The sequence below is a fragment of the Choloepus didactylus genome, chromosome 1 (genome assembly GCF_015220235.1).
Source record: "Choloepus didactylus isolate mChoDid1 chromosome 1, mChoDid1.pri, whole genome shotgun sequence".
In the NCBI taxonomy this organism is placed as follows: Eukaryota; Metazoa; Chordata; class Mammalia; order Pilosa; family Megalonychidae; genus Choloepus; species Choloepus didactylus.
Genome location: NC_051307.1, coordinates 6,307,724 through 6,327,983, shown reverse-complemented (window position 1 = coordinate 6,327,983; position 20,260 = coordinate 6,307,724).

The following is a 20,260-nucleotide window of genomic DNA, read 5'->3' as shown; positions in this document are numbered from 1 at the left end:
TGGCCTGGCAGTTGGCTTTGAGAAGCAATTCATACCATTGTAAATGGATTAGCAAGATGTAATTCTTTAACATTCCAGTTTCAATTATTCCAAGTAGGTGCCAGGTCTTTAATGTTAAGGAATTGTTTGGAATGTCTCTAAAAATGCAAAAGTAAATATGCGTCCTGCTTTGGAGCAGGAAGACAGCTTTCCTTTCTCATTCGTGTCTTCTTTGCATGATCTCACCTTTCAGAGACAAGCAGCCCAGCTGCCTCGTTCCCATATGAGGAGAGGGAAGCATGGATTGGAAGTGCGGGAGGACCCGGGGAGGGCCGGTTGCTGGTGAGTTCTGACCAGGAGCGGCGAGCGCGCCGGCGCGGGGTGGAGCGGGGCGGCCCTGCCCCGGGAGCCTGCGCCCTGGACTTCCCGGGAGAGGGAAATGGACACGCGCCGCGCAGCTGCAGAGCCTGCCTCCTGGCTCGGCGGCCGTTCCGGTGTTCCTCGCCTGATCTCGTGCAAAAAGATCTCTCCAGCACAGCATGACAAGGAAGAGGAGGGGCGGCTCTCGGGGTGACCGCGATCTCGGGCTCCGACTGCGGGTGGGCGCAGCTGAGCCCTGCGCAGCCCCCGGGGCCGGCCCCCTTGGCCATTCTGCAGCAGGCGCTGTTCGCTTCGCTAGAAGCGCGCGGTCCTGGAGCTGAGCGAGCGGCGTGGCCTCTGCTGCCTTCCCACACTAGGAAGTTGTGAAAGGCAGCAGAGAGGCGGGTTCTAAAAGCAGGGTGCAGACGCAGAAGTGCTGTGAGTCGGAGCAGGGTGTTGCAGTGGGGAAACTCCTGCTTCCCCTGGGAGATCATGCCCATTTCATCACAGTGCAGCCGAGTGGAAAGAAGGGAAGGCAACAAGAAACTGTTGGGTGATGGAGGCAGAGGGGAGAGGCTGAAAGCGCCGTGCCAGGTCGGAGAATGAGGTGTGGTTCCCGCAGAATCCATGGGCAGGGGCCGGAGCAGGGGCAGGAGGGGAGGGTCTGGGCCAGGACTTAGCCCGGGGCAAACAGCTGTGCCGGACGCTGGCACCGTCAGTGACTCACAGCTGGCCCCGCCTGCCTGAACGCTGTAAGGAACCAAGAGGATGCTGCTTTCCAGGGCACCCTTGTCCGTTCTGAACACTTACAATTACTAGGTAGATGGTATTTTTCTTATAAAAACCTGACACTTGACTTTGTGTGACTTTCAAACAATTAAACTTTGTTTATTTCTAAATTATCAAACAAGGTAAAACTAATCCATCATTCTATAGATCATCCTATAGGCTCATTTTTTCCAGATTAAACATTCCCAATTTACACAGTAATTCCTTTTCATCCCAATCTGTTAAAACCCTGGAGATACACTGAGCAAAGCAGAATATTCTGTAGCAATCACTATCTTCGGTATAAAGTATTTTATTTATATGAAATCTCAGACTGCATTTGTTTCCTTGCTTAATTCAGCACCTTGCTAATCTCATGGAACTTCCTGATAGCTAAAAACACTTAGACTTTTTTGGTTAACTACTGTTAATCCAAGTCTTCTTTCATTTTTTTAAAAAACATTTTTTGCCAAAGTATATTTTTTATTTGCCCTTTCAGCCAGGATCTGCGGGTGGAAAACACTTTTAGTGTTTAGGGGTGGCTGGGAAATGCAGTCTTTATTCAGATGGCAATGGGCCCAACTAAAAACTTAAAAAAAAAAAAAAAAAAAAAAAAACTTCAAAGGAAAAGAGAAGGATATTGGGAGACGTGTGGTCAATTTCAGGTGTCAACTTGGCTGTGCTGTGGTGTCCAGTTCTTTGGACAAACTCTAGTCTAGGTGTTGCTGTGAAGACATTTTGGAGATGTGGTTAACATTTGCAATCAGGTGACTTTAAGGAAAGGAGATTGCCCTTTCTAAAGTGGACGGGCCTCAGCCCATCACTTGGAGGACTTAAAGGCAAAAACAGGCTTCCTGGAGAAGAAAATCTACCTCAAGACTTCAACTACAACTCTTGCTTGAGTTTCCAGCCTGCCCTATGGATTTCCGACTTGCTAGCCTCTGTAACCCCTTAATCATATGTGCCAATTCCTTAAAATAAATCTCTTTATAGACAGATATAAATAGATATACACATAGATAGACATAGACGTGGATGTAGGTATAGATGTAGATACAGACATAGATATAGATAGACATAGGTATATAGATACATAGATATAGATAAAAACCTATATAGAAGTAGATATCCTGTAGTTCTGTTTCTCTGGAGAACTCTAATTGACACAGAAATAACCAGCAATCTCTGCCACAGCCTAGATGTTAAATCAATGAATGGAAGGATGATAATGCAAAAGTGCATTCTGTAAAGATATACCAACATTTCAAAGACTGCATCCCAGCTTATCTGAACAAATGATTAATAAAGCCTAAATGAGCTGCGTGTTTCCCTGGACTACCAAGAACTCAGCTGTCTGCACCGTGGGCACAAGCTGCTTGGGCACCAGAGGGACATGAACATGCTCCTACCATGACCACATCACAGCAGCAAATCAGGAGGCTTCTGGAAGCCCAGGGTGGCCTCTGCCCACGAGAGCCCCTTTGACATCAGCCTTAGCCACAATGCTTACCCGGTGTGTCAAGAAGGATTGAGTTCTACAGAGCCAGTGGGACCAAACCCAGAGAGACGCTGTTTGGGGGCTCTCATTGAGATCACATTTTTATTTGACCTAGATATAGAGCCTACAACACAGTCCCTAACACACAATAAGATAATGAATACATGTTGGAATGGACAGAATGGCTCAATGAACAGACCTCATGAAATTGGCAGAAAAGAAGTTTCCAAAACATTGTACAGATGAGAAGCTACGCTTAAGCAAGCTGCTCCCCCAGGATCACAGGGCTGGTGAGGGAGTCATTAGGATCAGACTCTAAACTCCTCTTTACTTTTTCTACACTATGATAGGAATGGAAGGTATTGACATAAGGAACAAAAAGTACATATGAAAGTAGCACATGCACAGAACTTGAGAACTCAGTACCTGGACCTCCTGTGCTTGTAGTGAGCTAAATAACCTTGAGCGAGTCACCTGGAGTATCTTGACCCAGTTGTCCTTGTCTGTAAAGAGCAAAGTGGCCAGACCAGATGACGGCCTTTTCAGATATTATTGGACTCTCCCAAAATACAGATTGTAAAATTTCAATGGAATGTACTCTCAAAACGGATTCTGTTACCAGTCCCTCCACAGATGGTCAAGTCTGTGCAGAACTGCAAAGGGCTTTGATGTAAAGGAGCATGCATTTTCTGTCATTGATGTAAATTACATCTTCTTGGCTTGAAAATCAAAGAATTATTTGAACTGCCATTTCTACCTCCTTCATTTGGGATCTGGCAATTACTTGAAATGCCCCCGTCATTTAGGAAATTACACAGCCTCTCAGTGTACCTGATGGAGGTGGGCTGGCTGCTAGTTCTTGCATTCATTTCAGGCTTGGCCCTGTGACATTATTAGAGGGGATACTTGGGTTTTGTCCTAAGTGAAAAGAATTGGGGGATGGGAGAGTAGACAGTTATAGAGAGATAATTGCAATATTCGTCTATTTACTTGTACTCTCTGCTTAGAGTTTCATCAGCTTGAAACAAGTAGGCATTTCCAGGTTAAGGAGGAGAAAGAAAACTTTTCTGTTGGATGAAGGTCTGATCTGAGCAAAGGGAAGCAGCATAGTCAGGGGACGAAATGTGAGTAGTGTAGCGTGAGCATATGCACGCATGCATGGAGGGCAATTCATGCCCCGAGCAATGAGAACAGACATAAGCCAGGCTCAGGCCCTCAGGACCTGCTCAATAGCACTAGGAGCCAGGCTGTGTCTTGAGGACAATTGGAGACGCAGAGGAGTTTTAAGTAGTTGAGTCACAGGGTGTGCCGGTTTGGATGTATTATGTCCCCCAAAATCCCATGTTCTTTGATGCAATCGTGGGGTCAGACGTATCAGTGTTGATTAGGTTGGAATCCTTTGACTGAGTGTTTCCATGGAGATATGACTACTGACACCTTTGATTAGGGTGTGACCTGTTGCTGGGATTGTTTCCACGGAGGTGTGGTCCTGCCTATTCAGTTTGAGTCGTAATTTAATTACTGGAGCCCTATATAAGCTCAGAAACAGAAGGACTTCAGAGAAGCTGCAGCTAAGAGAGGACTGAACACCCAAGAGCAACATTTTGGAGAATGCCATTTTGAAACGCAGCCTGGGAGCAAGCGAATGTCAGCCACGTGCCTTCCTAGCTAAGAGAGGTTTTCCGGACACCACTGGCCATCCTCCAGTGAAGGTACCCTGTTGTTGATGCCTTACCTTGGACACTTTATGGCCTTAAGACTGTAACTTTGTAACCAAATAAACCCCCTTTATAAAAGCCAATCCATTTCTGGTATTTTGCGTAACACAGCATTAGCAAACTGGAACACAGGGTCATATTTATATTCATGAGCTGTCACCGTGGCTGCTTTGAGGATTTTAGGACAGCTAGACTGAGGACTTGGGAATCACTTAGGAGACAGTGGAGCAATCCCAGGGAGAGATGGCAGAATTATGAGGATCTAAGGGATATTGCAGAAATAACAAAGAAGGCGTTGAGGGTGACTCCGGAGCTCTGTTTGCGGGACTGGGAAAATAGTGAGGTCATTCATTGCCATGGGGACTCAAGAAGAGGAACAGGCTTTGGAAGAAGTTGAGTTGCAGGTCAGTGTGGGACGTGCAAGCGGCACCTGTTGGCAAAGAGAGGAGGGCCATCAGCATCTAGATGGGGAGATGGTGATATATGGCACAGGGAGTAGAGGAGAGTGTAGAAGCTGAATCTAGATTTCAGGGAGTCAAGGAGCTCATGGGAGGTGCGGAAGTGAAGACTTTATTATGGAGATCAAATCATGTCCCCCACAAAAGACATATTCAAATTTTAATCCATGTTCCAGTGGGTGTGAAGCCATTTGTCCATTGGAGCTTTTGGAGCTATTATTAGTTAAGATGAGGCTAAATTGAATCAGTGTGGGTCTTAATACATATGACTGGATGGGAAGAAGGCAGAAGTCAGAAGTCAACGGAAACCAGAAGAGCAGACAGGAGGAGAGAGAGACGGCCGTGTGGCAGTGGATGGACAGCATAAGAGCACCACCGACCTGGGAGAAAGCATGGCCCTGCTGACGTCTTGACTTTGGACTTCTAGCCTTCTAAACCAAGAGACATAAGTCAACCCATTGTCATAGCAGCTCTGGCAAACTAAGGCAGAGCAAGTGTAGACAAGCTGGCTTCTAAGGGAGAAGAGACAAAGGACACCTGGATTGGGGAAGGTCGTTTGGTTTTGTTTCTGTTAATAGAGGAGAGATTGGGGTTAGTTTGACTACTTGTGAAAAGGTGCCAGTAGAGAAGAATTCCCTCATGTCACACCCTGCTAAGACCACAGCCTGTCTCCAAACATACACCCCTCCCAGTATGGCACCCAAGGCTCTCATATGCAGCTCCTGCCTCCTTTCACTGGCTCCTTCCTCTCGTCGTCTCCTGACACTGTGTGCATGTTGCACTGCAGCCATACTGAGTGGCTCTCCATTCCCAAGTTCCTTGTACCTCCTGCTTCTGTGTTCCTGCTAACTTCTTCCCTCCTTCGAAATTTCATTTTCCCCACCTGATTGTCTCAACATTCTTGCCACCCTTCAAAACCAAACGTATGTTGAAATTAAAGTCTCTGTAAAGAATCCCATCTCTATGCCCTTAGGTGTCTTGTTGACGCACTGTAGTCGCCCTTCCATCATCCTGTATGGCACCAGTGTCATCTGCTTCAGTGTGTCCTGAGCCAGGTGGTTCACCTCTGAGAGCAAAGTCTAAATCAACTTTTATCTTTACCTGCCCCACACAACTGAAATGATGTATCTGTCAGGGTTTAGCCAGGAAAACAATATTAGAAGGACTCTAATTTGGATAATTAAACACAAAGGTGTTTAGAAGAACAGAAAAAGTGTGGGGAGGCAACTGGAGACTACACAAAGAGACCCCTCCCTCCCTAGGGCTGGAGGGGCAAAGAGAGGGGTGGGGGCATCAATGCCTGGGAATGAGGCCCCCCGGAGGAGGAAAACACTTTGAAGAAGTGCAGTTGTTGCCAGAGGCTCTGCCCTGTCTCTCTCATCCTACCAGGGCCTGGACCCAGCAGACATGGCCCTGGTTATGGGGAGCAGCCTCACCCTGCAGCCTCACCTTGGCAAGGACAGAATGGCCGAAGACTGGGTCCGAGGGCAGACAAGCAGCCAACACTCATTGTAAGGAAACTGCTGGACACTGCTCAGTCAAGTAAAGTGATAACTAAAAATGTTCTGAGTATACTGCAGATAAGTGCTGCAGAAACCAGGCGGTGAGGAGACTGCTGCAGACTGTGCTAGAAAAGACACACTTGGTGGTGGAGAATTTCTCAGGGCTCTGTAGCAGGCAGACTAATGCCCCCCCCCCCCGGCCCCAAAAGATGCCCACATCCTAATCCCCAGATCCGGTGACTATGTTGTCTTACATGGGTAAGGGACCTTGCAGAGGTGGTTAATTGAGGATCTTGAGATGCCAAGATTATCCCGGATTATCAAAATGGGCTCAATATCATCCTTAGAGACCTTATAAGAGGGAGGCAGGAGGATCAGAGTCAGAGAAGGAATTGTAGGGCTGAAGCAGAGGTTGGAGTGATGCAGAGCCACAAGCCAAGGGCAGTGGGATGCCTCTACAAACCGAAGAAAGCAAGGAACAGATTCTACCCTACAGCTTTCAGAAGGACCCAGTCCTGCCAGTGCCTTGCTTTTAGCCCCAGAAGGCTCATCGTGGACTTCTGACCTCCATAGCACTAAGAGAATAAATTTGTGCTCTTTTAAGCCACTAGCTTCATGGTGCTCTGTTACAGCAGCAAGAGGAAACAAATACAGGCCCTATATGGAAAGGGACTCAGGCACATAAAAAGAGGAGAGGGGTTTCCAGGTTTGACAGGAACCAAGGATGCATGGTCTTAATGAATGTGTTGATTTCTAGGGTTAAGAGAAAAGTCAGAGAGGGGAGAAGGAAGAAAAAGAAAGACACAGAAAGGAGACTTCTTTGTTAGTATGATACATGTGAGCAGAGAAGACTGGGTGGGTCATGTGAGGCTCTATTGGGAAAGCTTAAAACTCTGGGTTATAGGGCATGGATTTTGCATGATCATTAGGGAAACACTGAACTCTTGGACTGAACTGGGTGGTGGTCATCTGGGCCTGCCATCAAGACCCAGCACGGGGTCAACACCAGTGACACTGCTACATGCAGATATCTCATCTTAATTCTTTTGCCAAATAGTCTCTGTTTTGCTTTACTGTTGGGTATGTTTGTTTCTTTGGTTTGTCTCTTTTGGTTTGCTTTTCTTTGATTTTATTTGAGGGGAATGTTCCTTTTGACAAGTATATTTGCTTATTGCTTGCTTTGATCTCTCTACTAGGAGACCTAATTCAAGTTTGGCTTTTTCTAATGATAATGGGTAATTTCAGTCAAAAAACATTAAACTCCTATAAAAACTCTAGGTGCATGCTCTATCTTTTGATTTTCTTTGGTCTTAATAGCCATGTATTGTTGTAATGGGCTGGTTTGCAGCAAAGCTGCTCATTCATTTTACCACCATGCAGCCAGCATGGAATTCCATTACATTAGCTTGTTTTGTTTAACGTTTAAAAACTCCTATTGCTAACTATCCTAAAACTAACCTTATTTTGTCTAAAATTATACCTAAATCCACTTAATCCGCATGGCTCTGGTAAGGTCATTATCTCCAACATTTTAATTTTTTTAAAAAAGTGCATTTCCTTTCTTTTGAAAGCACAGTCCTAACCAAATATTTCTCTAAAGGTTCAATTTGGAATCAGGGTTCATGGAGCTTACTGAAGGATAATTTTCGCATTACTACCTTTTGCGTTCTATGAACAAACAACACCATGTTAACGTTGACTAGTGTGTCGGTGATGGGTGGCAGGTTGGTTTCATTTTTGCAAACAAGTCCCAATTAGTTTTCTAAATGTATTGTTATAACCATATATAATTTTTAAAAATGTCTGTCACCCAACACTTATTTAATCCTTTCAAAATTTTAAAGGTTTTATAGCAGGTTCCCAGGATCATCAATGGGCACAAGGTATCTGAGTTTTCCATTCCTCTTTTGTTTGAATATTTTTTGTCATATTTAACCCTTTTATATTAGTGACTTAAAATCTGTTGACATTGAAATTGAAATTGGTTAAGTTAATATTTTAATGCTGTAAAACAGCCTATTATCATTTCTTTAGAAAAGTGGGAAAAGTGAACTCAGATTTTAAAAATATGCCTTGCAATAAATAGAAAACTAAATGAGGCCATCTACTGAAACAGAAAAAGCAAACAGAGAAGTATTGAAATAGAGAGTAAGTTGCCAAAAGCAAGAGAAGCAATAAGTCCAATTAACCAATTCAGTCAAGCTTGGAACATAAGAAGAACTCAAGAAATAGTTGCTGAATGGATGAATGAAAGAAAATGAATGACACTGAAATTAGAAAATGAAAGGAATAATTCTATCATGGGATGAAATTTTTATTAATGTTCTTTGCAATATTTGAATATTTGTTTTTACAGAGAGAAAAAAATAAGGACTCCCCAATAAATACAACTTTTTTCTGTCCAGAAAATCTGTTTCTATTTATTCAGAGAGACTAACAGGTGTAGCATGGCAGAGTGCCAAATGCCCATAGTGCCAAATGCAGCAGAATCTCATTGTATTAGGGAAATCTTTATGATTCGAATTCTTCAGGTGATTGGGCTACCTCCTAGTTATGAGACTCCTCTTGCATTCTTTCTAGGCTGCAGGGAAAATATACATAAACTCAAGCAAGGTTTATTGACTGTTATCTGCATGGAGAAAAACTTGTCTTTGGTCTGCTCTGAAAATAACTGGAGGTACCCCATAAAACACCTGGCCCTCTTGCCTGAGGACCAGCACAGTCAAACAATCACCAATCTGGCTACCAGATAATTACCAAAGTGCAATTTAAATCTGTGAGTAAGTTTTAAAAAAATTGCTAAAGAGGGATTCCACTCAAAATGCATGGCAATGCCTCTTTAAATTTCCCCCTTTCTCCACCTTTCTCTCTAAATCTCACACCCCAAGTTTCTCCCTTTCTTCTTTCCATGTACCTAAAACTCTTTCAAACCTAGCACAGCTGGACCTTCCTGCTCCCCTTTCTGGCTCCTTCCAGATGGTGTTTGTTCACCTCTGTGGGTCAATGGGTTGATCTTTGTCATTGCATTGCTAAGCAATCCAGCTTTCCAGGCCCCTGTAATTCTTACATCACCTATTAACACAGTTCTGTTCCCCAAAGCCTAGAAGCCAACTGAACCAAGTCAGTTTTCCTGCCCAAGCCAGGGAAGGAAGGAGGTTGGCTACTAGGAGCCTATGCCCATCATTCTCTGGCTGCTTTCCAACAGGGGGCCTTGAGGTCCCAGATGGGGAGGGGTGCATTGTGCACTTGCGAACTCTATCACTCTTCCCATCTGCAGCCTCACCCTTCCCACACACTTCTCCTCCTACGAGTGTGGCACATTAATAATCATCCTCAGATTTATCCATTAATATCAGATTCCCAAGTTGCTAAAGCGGGGTGTAGAATGTCCAGCCCGAGCCCCCACCACACTCTCTTCCACTCCCCGTGTGTTCTGTGCCCTGAGAATTACAGTGCTGCTGTCTGCCTGCATGCTGCCGTCCCTACTTCCAGATCTCCGAGCTAATTAAGGAAATTTCATTTCACCTTGGAGCTGCATTCCACCCCCTCCAAAGTAACTGTGGGATTTACTCCACCCCTCAAAATTCTGGGCTACTAAGCAGTAGTGAAAGACTGAATATACAAACGGGCAAGGGCCAGACCATATGTAGAAACAGAACTCTGTCCCACAGCCTGCAGCAACCAGACCAGGGAGCCAAACCACAACCTCTTCAGCAACTGACCTAAAATGATCAGGATGTGGCAGCTTTCCTTATTTTTACCCCACTTCCAACACAGAACCAAACAGAGAAACCCAAATGTGCAAATATGCTCCCTTAACCAAGCCCCTAGGATGTCCTGCTTCTAATTAGCATCATAATATTTAAGATTTTTACCCCCGAAACAACCTCTTTTCACCGTGGGGGTTGATATATCCTCTGTGGAGATGAAATGCCAAAGCTGGAATTTGGGTCATATCCAGAGTTTTTGGCCACAGTCTTCCCGACTGACCAGTCTGCCCAAGACTTCTGACATCAACTGAAAAGAGTTAGGGTCCCACAGCAAATTCAGGGGACGAGTCCACACAAGACTTCTGACACCAACTCAAGTTCAGGACCCAAACCACTCTCTAAATCCAATAATTCACTAGAAGTACTCACCGAACTCACTGGGAATGGTTATATACTCATTAATGGCTTATTACAGAGAAAGGACACAGACAATCAGCCAAAGGAAGAGGCACTCAGGGCAGAGTCTGGGAGGGTTCCAAAAATGAAGCTTCCATTTTCCTCTGGACACACTGCTCTCTAGGGATCTATTTGTGACAAAATGCTCTCAAAGTATTGGCAACCAGGAAGCTCACCTGAACTTTGGTGTCCAGAGTTTTCATTGGGGCTTCATTTTGTACACATGATTGATTGATTGTCCACGTGGTTGAACTCAGTCTCCAGCAGCCTCTGCTGGAGTGTGGGCTGCTATCATCCGGCCTGAGGGGCCCACCATGAGACATCTCACAGTATAAATTATCAGGTGTGCTCTGAGGTGCCGCCATGATAACAAATAAATTCCTATCCCTCGGGAAATTTCAAGTGTTTAGAGGTAACTTATAAAGAACCAGAGACAAGGGCTGAATTCTTCACCATACAGGTGGCCTTTCAGGCTTGAGGTGGGATGTGCTGGTTTGTATATATTATGTTTCCCAGAAAAAGCCACATATTCTTTAATGCAATCTTGTGGGGCAGACTGATTAATTTTTTGATTAGGGTGTGACCTCTTGATTGTTTCCATGGAGATTTGACCCCACCCAATCAGGGTAGGTCTTGATTAGTTTACTGGAGCCCTTGATTAGTTTACTGGATATGCTAAGCCAAGACCCAAATGCTTAGCTAAGAAATGCTGACCCAGAGTTTGCTCTGGAGAAGCTAAGAGAGGACAAAAAGCCCCAAGAGGAGTTGAGAGAGACATTTGGGACACGGCAGTTGAAAGAAGACTTTTGCTAGCTCAGAGTTTGCCTGGGAGAAACTAAGAGAACACCCCCAGAAACTTAGAGAGAAACGTCCTGGGAAACAGCCATTTTGAAATCAGAACCCCAGAGCAGATGCCAGCCATGTGCCTTCCCAGCTGACAGAGGGTTTCTTGACGCCTTTGGTGTCCTTCAGTGAAGGGACCCTATTGTTGATGCCTTTGTTTGGACACCTTATGGCCTTAGGACTATAATTTTGTAATCAAATAAATCCCCTTTATAAAAGCCAATCCATTTCTGGTTTTTTGCATAATGGCAGCATTAGCAAACTAGAACATGAGGTCTCAATTGTCCAGGTAAATTTGGGCTGCGGATCTTCCTGCTCTCACCTGACCCAAGGGGCTTCCAAATTCTCCGCCTGGCCCTCAGCCAGAACTGTGCCTGGGTCGTATGGCAGTGTCTACATCTAAACACCCTTGCAGTCTGGTGGTGTTTTCCCCTGATCATCACAATTCTCCCCACATGGTGTGATTCTCTGGCAGTGATGCCATCTCCCACGGCAACAGAGCTTCCGTGGCTCTGAGCACCTGGACAAGTCCTCCTGGTGGACACTGCACATCTAACTCAGTCCCTGACCTCACTCACTTCCCCTTCCCGTGCTGACTCAACTACATGCTCTACCCAGAGCTCACTGCCCATCTGCTGCTCCCAGGGAATTTCATGACTTTCTGATGGCAAATATCAGTGATTCCCAAGTTGGGAATCAAGCCTCAGTCCCAGGGAGGCTCCACTCTCTATCCAGAAAGGAATCTACTCTCATTTCTTAAGAAATTGCATGTCCATGGAGACTAGGCAACTTATTAATTCCATAGGAAAATTTCACCAATAAGTTTGTCAGTCTTTCTTAATTTAGGGAATTCATGTGAGATGGCATAGTTTTGGTTCTTCCAATATATCCAGTCCAGAGCAGTAGATTCTTTAAAGCATTGCCACGCCTGTTTCAGAGAGGTTTGTGGTTTTCTGCTAGCTCTGCTGTGATACCTGCAAACCTCCGTGGCTCTCCTGGGTCAGCTTGTACTCTGGCTCCTCAGTCCAGCAAACTGCAGCCTTGGCTGACCACAGGATGACCATTACTCTGAGGGCAGCAGGGTCGGTGTGTGCATGATGTCAAAATCACAGGTGAGCCCCCAAAACGTAACTCACAAGAAGTTGCATATTTGGGTCCTCACCTTAGGATAATTCACATTCGAGACAGAATGTAAATACTGTGAGGGCAAAGGTCTTTGTGACTGTCCTCTTAGCTCTTGCATCCTAAGGGCCTATAACTGTGCCAGGCATGTAGTAGGAGCTGAGGATATGTCTATTAAGAGAGATTTTAAAATATTGAAAAGCAACATATTTATTGAACTCTCTTTTAAAAGGTGTGATTGCTTTTAAAACTCGTTTCCCCTCTCTCTCCCCACACCCACCCATACCTGGAGTCTATCCCTTGTAGAGCAGTAGCCTTCAACATCTTTGTTTTTCTCTGCAAACCCCCCAAAAGGGCCCTCGCTACTCCAACACTGGCTCTTTCTTGTTCTCTCTTCCCCTTTCCTGACTAATTCTTTATCCTGTCCTATGGGAACTTTTCCAGAGCATCTGGACTCCTGACAATTGCCCCTCTTCTTTAGCATGCTTGAAAAGAATAGACAAGGGAAGGGAAAGGCAGAGGAAACTCTTTTTTTAAAAAATCAGTAGCATTTTCTCCCACGACAATGAGTAAATATATATCTTTCTAAGCAATTCAGAAGAATATATTTTCTTATCCTGATGACAAGAAATGGTCACATTCTATCTTACTTTACACAATATTTTCAGTGGTCATCTGTCACAAAGACTGAATTGCTGACAATTTGAATGTCAGGATCTCAGGAATAAACTCTTTGGAATGGTCTTGGGGCTCTAATTTGAAAGCCTTCCCAGATTCTTGAAATGCGATGATGAATATCCAACTTGATGTTGTCTCCTCAAAAATAAAAGATGGACTTTTCCTCATTTCTTGGGGCCAAGTTCAGATTTCAGCTCAAATGCACTAATGAAATAACAGAATCAAACATTTGTGGGTTATAGGTTCTTAATAAATACTGGGGGTAAATAGAAGGATTGACCTTAAAATAAATTGAAAGAGAAGATAAGCCTACCTATAAGCCTCAGAGTCACCCCCAGAGAACATCTTTTGTTGCTCAGATGTGGCCCTCTCTCTCTCTAAGCCCACTTAACACTGCCCTCCCCCCTATCTGGGACATGACTCCCAGAGGCATGAATCTCTCTGGCAATGTGGGACATGACTCCCAGGGATGAGCCTGACCCTGGCATTGTGGGATTGAGAAAGACTTCTTGACAAAAAGGGGGAAAAGAAATGAAACAAAATAAAGTTTCAGTGGCTAAAAAATTTCAAATACAGTTGAAAGGTCATTCTGGAAATTCTTCTTATGCATTATATGGATATCCCTTTTTAGTTTCTAGTGTATTAGAATAGTTAGAAGGTAATACCTGAATCTGTTGAACTGTAAGCCAGTAGACTTGATTGTTGATGATGATTGTATAACTATATAGCTTTTATCGTGTGACTGTGTGATTGTAAAACCTTGGGACTGACATTTTCTTTATTCAGTGTATGGGCAGATGAGTAATAAAATAAAGACAAAAATATACATAAATAATAGGGGGGAGATAAGGGTATGGGATGTTTTGGGTTTTATTTTTATTTATTTTTTCTCTGTTTTGGTGTTATGAAAATTTTCTAAAATTGATTGTGGCAATGAGCACAACTATATGATGATACTGTGAGCCACTGATTGTATACTTTGGATGGATTATATGGTGTGTGAATATTTCTCAACAAAATTGCATTAAAAAAAGAGAAACTGAAAGTTGGCTTCCAATTATTTTCTTCTGCAATGTTCATCACTCTCAAACAATTTCTGATTAAGGGTCAAAGTAAGAAAGTTAGAGTTGCTTTAAAAAATTATTTAGAAACTATGATGTCTGTCTATTCATACCCAATCTTGTTGTTCTGTTAAATTTCTTGTTTTCTGTTAATTTTCCTGTTAAATTTTTGTTGCTTTATTCTTTCTTATGGCTATATGTTTCCTTGATATTAGGTCCTGTTCTAGTTTGCTAATGCTGCCGGAATGCAAAACACCAGAGCTGGATCGACTTTTATAAAAGGGGGTTTATTTGGTTACACAGTTACAGTCTTAAGGCCATAAAGTGTCCAAGGTAACACATCAGCAATCGGTACCTTCACTGGAGGATGGCCAATGGTGTCCAGAAAACCTCTGTTAGCTGAGAAGGCACATGGCTGGCGTCTGCTCCAAAGTACTGGTTTCAAAATGGCTTTCTCCTAGGACATTCCTCTCCAGGCTGCAGTTTCTCAAAAATGTCACTCTTAGTTTCACTTGGGATATTTGTCCTCTCTCAGCTTCTCCGGAGCAAGAGTCTGCTTTCAATGGCCATCTTCAAACTGTCTCTCATCTGCAGCTCCTGTGCGTTTTTCAAAGTGTCCCTCTTGGCTGTAGCTCCTCTTCAAAATGTCACTCACAGCTGTACTGGGTTCCTTCTGTTTGTCAGCTCATTTATATGGCTCCACTGATCAAGACCCACCCTGAATGGGTGGGGCCATGCCTCCATAGAAATAGCTCATCAGTTATTACCTACAGTTGGGTGGGGCACATTTCCATGCAAACAACCTAATCCAAACATTCCAACTTAATCCCCACCAGTATGTCTGCCCCACAAGATTGCATCAAAGATAATGGCATTTGGGGGGACGTAATACATTCAAACTGGCACTCTGTGCCAGTTTGGATGTATTACGTCCCCCAGAAAAAGCCATATTCTTTGATGCAATCTTGTGGGGGCTGATGTGTTAGTGTTGATTGGGTTGGAACCTTTTGCTTGGAAGTCTCCATGGAGATGTGACCCACTGGGTGATGACTCTGATTGGATAATTTCCATGGAGGTGTAGCCCCATCCATTCAGGGTGAGTCTGAATTAAATCAATGGAGACATATAAATGAACTGACAAAAGAAGGAGCAGCTGCAGTGGAGAGACACATTTTGAAGATGGCTGTTAGAAGCTGACACTGACATTTTGGAGAACGCTATTTTGAAATGCAATCTGGGAGTAAGCAGATCCCAGCCATGTGCCTTCCCAGCTAACAGAGGTTTTCCAGATGCCAATGGCCTTTCTCCAGTGAAAGTACCCTATTGTTGATGACTTACCTTGGACACTTCATGGCCTTAAGACTGTAACTGTGTAACCAAATAAACCCCCTTTATAGTAGCTGATCCATTTCTGGTTTGCATTCTGGCAGTGTTAGCAAACCAGAACAGGTCCCCCTCATTTGCTTTTTGCCTGCCTATTTCAAATCTCAGAGTACCTATTCAAAAGCCAACTACTATGAAATCAATTTCATGCCTATCTAATTGATATAAGTGATAGTTTGTTATTTATCTTTAACTGGTGATTCAATTCCCAAAGTAGAACTGAGAGAAATATTTTGTAATGTTTTTATTTTAATATGAAATGGCCAACAACTGTGGAAAAAAAATAGAAAATGAACTGCAGGTACTTGTGGTTGCAATAGTTTCCAAATTCCTTGACCACAATATTAATGAGAATCAAATAACTTCCCTCATAATTTTCCTAAAATCACATTTCCAGAGATCAAGTCTACTTATGGCAAATGAACAACTGTGTTCATGTTTCACTCACTGATTTGGACTAAAATGTTGCAAAAGAATAAAAATTACACTAAATGGGAAAATCAATGGTGGTAATTCTAAAAATGATAATAACATTTTAGGATCAGGTGGTTTCTTGAGGAGCCATTTGTCTAATGGAGTGAACCGTTGTACTTGCATGGGGGACCAGCAAGATTCTCAGGAATTTTGTAGCCAGAGAAGCACAGACCTCAGACTGAGAGGGAGAGAGAGAGGACAAAATGAAAGGAGGTGGTTAGAACCCCAAATTTCTACTGGCAGGAAGCAGATCGGTAAAACTGAAAACAGTGCTACTTCTCTTAGAAAAGGAAGGATGACTCAGAGGGCAGAGTTGAGAGCTCAGAGGTAGAGCCAAGAGTCACAGAGAGCTATTCTCAGGTCTTGAAACCTAACAGAGTTTGACAGGCTGGATTTCAAAATTGCTCTGAACTGGTGACTTCTTTTTACCCTCCATCTCCCCCCATTTTTTATGAGAATTTCTATAGCTTTTAACCTGTGCTTGTCCCAACACGTTTGTATGTTGGGGGCAGATAGTGTGACACTTTATTTCTACAGTTTAATATATGGAGAAGAATTGTGCCTGGCAGCTGTACTTAATGGCTTATTCATCTGATAGGATTTGGGTCTTTTGAACTGATGCGATTTAGATGAGATTTCGGTCTTTGCATTGACGCTGTAATGGGATTAGACTTCTGAGGCTCATAGGAGGCAAGTGAGATGAACGTAGAATGGGGGTCAGAGGGTGGGCTGGGGTAGGCAGAACCTTGGCTTCATGACTTTGCCCCTCATGTTACAGCCATGAATATGTTATGTCACATGTCAAAAGGGACTTTGCAGATGTAATTTTGGTTACAAATTAAATGAGCTTAAGATATAAAGACAATGCTAGGTTGTCTATAAATATAATTCACAACATTAATCTATCACAAAAAAATCATGTGATTGTCTCTATATATGCTGAAGAAGCTTTGATAACATAGAGCATCCCTTCTTTAAAAACATCAAAAAGACAAATGATCCAATTTAAAAATGAGCAAAGGGCTTGAATAGATGTTTTTCTCAAAGAAGTTATACAAATAGCCAATAAGCTCATGAAAAGACACTCAACATCATTGATCATCAGGGAAATGCAAATCAAAACCAAAATGAGATACCACTTCACACCTACAGGGATGGCTATTATATAAACTTAAAAAAAACAGACAACAAGTGTTAGAGAAATAGGAACCCTTATAAATTTCTGGTGACATTATAAAATGGTACAGCCACTGTGAAACTCAATTTTAGGGTTCCTTAGAAAGTTGAAAATAGAATTACCATATGCCCCAGCTCTCTCACTTCTTAGTATATACCCAAAAGAAGTGAAAGCAGGAACTCAAACATGTATTTGTACACCGTTTATAGCAGCATTATGCACAGTAGCCAAAAGGTGGAAGCATCCTGAGTGTCCATCAACAAATAGATGAATGGATTGAAAAGAAAACAGTGGTATATACGTGCAATGGAATATTATTCAGACATAGAAAAAATGAAGTCCTGATGCATGCTATGACGTGGATGAACTTTGAAGCCATCATGTTGCGTGAAATAAACCAGGCACAAATAGACAAGTATTGCATGATCTTGTCTATATTAAATGTCTAGAATAAGCAAATTTCATAGAGACATAGTTTGCCATTTGCTGGGGTGAGCAGAGAATGGACAGAGGGTGGGAGAGCAATTTATTGCTTAATAGGGTGAGGAAAAAGTTGGGGTAAGGGATATGTTGATGGAAGTACAGTATTGTGAATGTAATTAATACTACCGAGTTGTTTACTTGAAAATGATTAAAATGGGAAATTTTGAGTTTTTTGTTACCACAATAAAAAATTTTAAAAAAGAAATGCATAAGGAAATAAATGTGTAGTGACAAACTAAAAATTTTAAAGGAGAGAGTAAAAATATAGTACTTATGAATATTTACATAGAAAAGATAAGAAAATCACCCAAAAAACAAATTAAAACAAGTGAATTTAGCAACTTGACAAGTAAAAATTAACCATCAGGAATCAATAGCCTTCATATATACAAGCATTAACAACATAGAAGATACAATGGAAGAAAAGACTCAATTGTAAAATATTAATTTTAAAATGATGTTAATAGCTAGGAATAAACTTAACATGAAATATATAAGATCTATGTGAAGAAAGCATTAAGAAACCATAGAGGGAGTCAAAGAACACAGACACTGGGCAGGCCCATGTTTTAGTTTTCTAAGCTGCTCAAGCAAATACCATGAAATGGGTCAGGTCAAACAATGGGAATTTATTCACTCACAGTTTGAGGCTGGACAAAGTCTAAATCAAGGTACCGTCAAGGAGTGTTTTCTTCCCACAGCCTGTGGTGCTCCGGGGCTGGCTGCCGGTGATCCTTGGCTCCTCTGTCACACGGCAATGCACATGGCCGCCTCTCCTGATCTCTCCCTTCTCTTCCGGGTTCCATTTCAGCTTCTTGCTTCCTGTGGCTTTCTCTCTCTCTGTCTGAATTTTATTCTGCTTATAAAAGATTCCAGTAATAGATTAAGACCCATCCTGACTGAGCTGGGCCACACCTTAACTGAAGTCCCCTCATCAAAAGGCCCTACTTACAATGAGTTCACACACACAGGAAAGGATTAGGTTTAAGAACATGTTTTTCTGGGGGACATTCAGCTCCAAGCCACCATAGCCTACAATATCCTTGGATATGAAGATTTAACCTCATATTCTCAATAAAAAATTTCATGGGGAACTTTTTTCTAACAAACACATTTTGAAAGTTCATATGGAGAAATAAATAAGAAAGACTAATCAGGTATATTTGGAAACGTAAAGTAATGAAGGCATGTATCTCTGGGTGCGGTCAAAGCAAGATACAAATCTATATTAATTAAAACTGCAAGGCACAAGCACGTAAGTGGATAAATAAACCAATAAAATCAATGAAAGTCCAAAATTTGATCCAAATGCATGTGGGACTTTATTGTCTGTTTAGGGTAACATTTCATATAAGGGAAAAATTATAGACATCCCAAAAAATATATGACAATTCCATACCTAAAATCTTAAATCAAAACAAATTTCAGAAGAATTTTTTAAAGTTTTAAGGCATAGAAACTAGAAAAGTATCACAAATAAACATGGATAATTAAAATATATATCTTTTAGAGTTCAAAAGGCCATTTAAAGCATTACACAAACCCAAAAGTCCTATATATTTTTTTTATCTGCATGGTAGAACACTAAAAGTAAAAGACAAATGGAGAACTCTGAAAAATTTATTTGCAACTCATATCACAGGCAAAGGCTGCCTTCTTGAAAATAGAAAGAACACCTGTAAGGTCATATAACAAGTCAATAGAAAAAATGAGCAAAGAATATAACTGTTCTCAGAAGGAAATTCACATGCCTCGTAAGTAATGTTCAATGTCATTCTTTATAAGAAAAAATGCTAAATGAAAATATACTGAGGTACCATTTTTTTATCTATCCGATTGCAAAGCAATAAAAAATAGTTTACACATTGAATTTGACAAGATGCAGGGAAATAGGCATTTTCATACATTGGCTGGTTCAAGTACAAATTGGTAGAACCCCCACGGGGACAACTGGGTATTTAAAAGTTATAAATAAAGCTACATTTTGAATTTGTAATTCCACTTCTGGGAATTTATCCTACAACTTCCTTGAATGATGCTGTACTATATTTGTCAGTTCTTCAGATGCACATTTAAATGTCTTGGATATTGAGGTGAGTCTTACAGTTGACATTCTGACATGTTTTAATTGGCAACTTTTTTTCCTTATTGGCACATAAATAGTGCCTCTTATTATTAAAGCATCTCAGATTAGACAATATCAGTTTGTAAAAGACTGGGAATTAAAGCATGATTTGGAAAATACTATAACAAAGGATGAAGCAATGTGCATAGTTGTTGGAATTTGTACCAAAATATACTGTGTATATTCATAATTTTTCTTATTCACATATGTAAAATTACATATCTAGACATATACATTCACAGGTGCGCACAATTATTTGCTTGTATCTATGTGTGACACCTCTGGCAGGTTACGGGTTCCCTTGATGGCCCCCAGAGAAAGGCTCTGGTATACTGGAGAGAGAGATCTCACATTCCTTTTTTTATTTTCTGAACACTGTGCCTTGTGAATGGGTTGATACTAAAAAAAAAGTGAATAGAATTAAAAGCAAAATAATCCACTACGGAGAATGGAAACCCCTGCTTT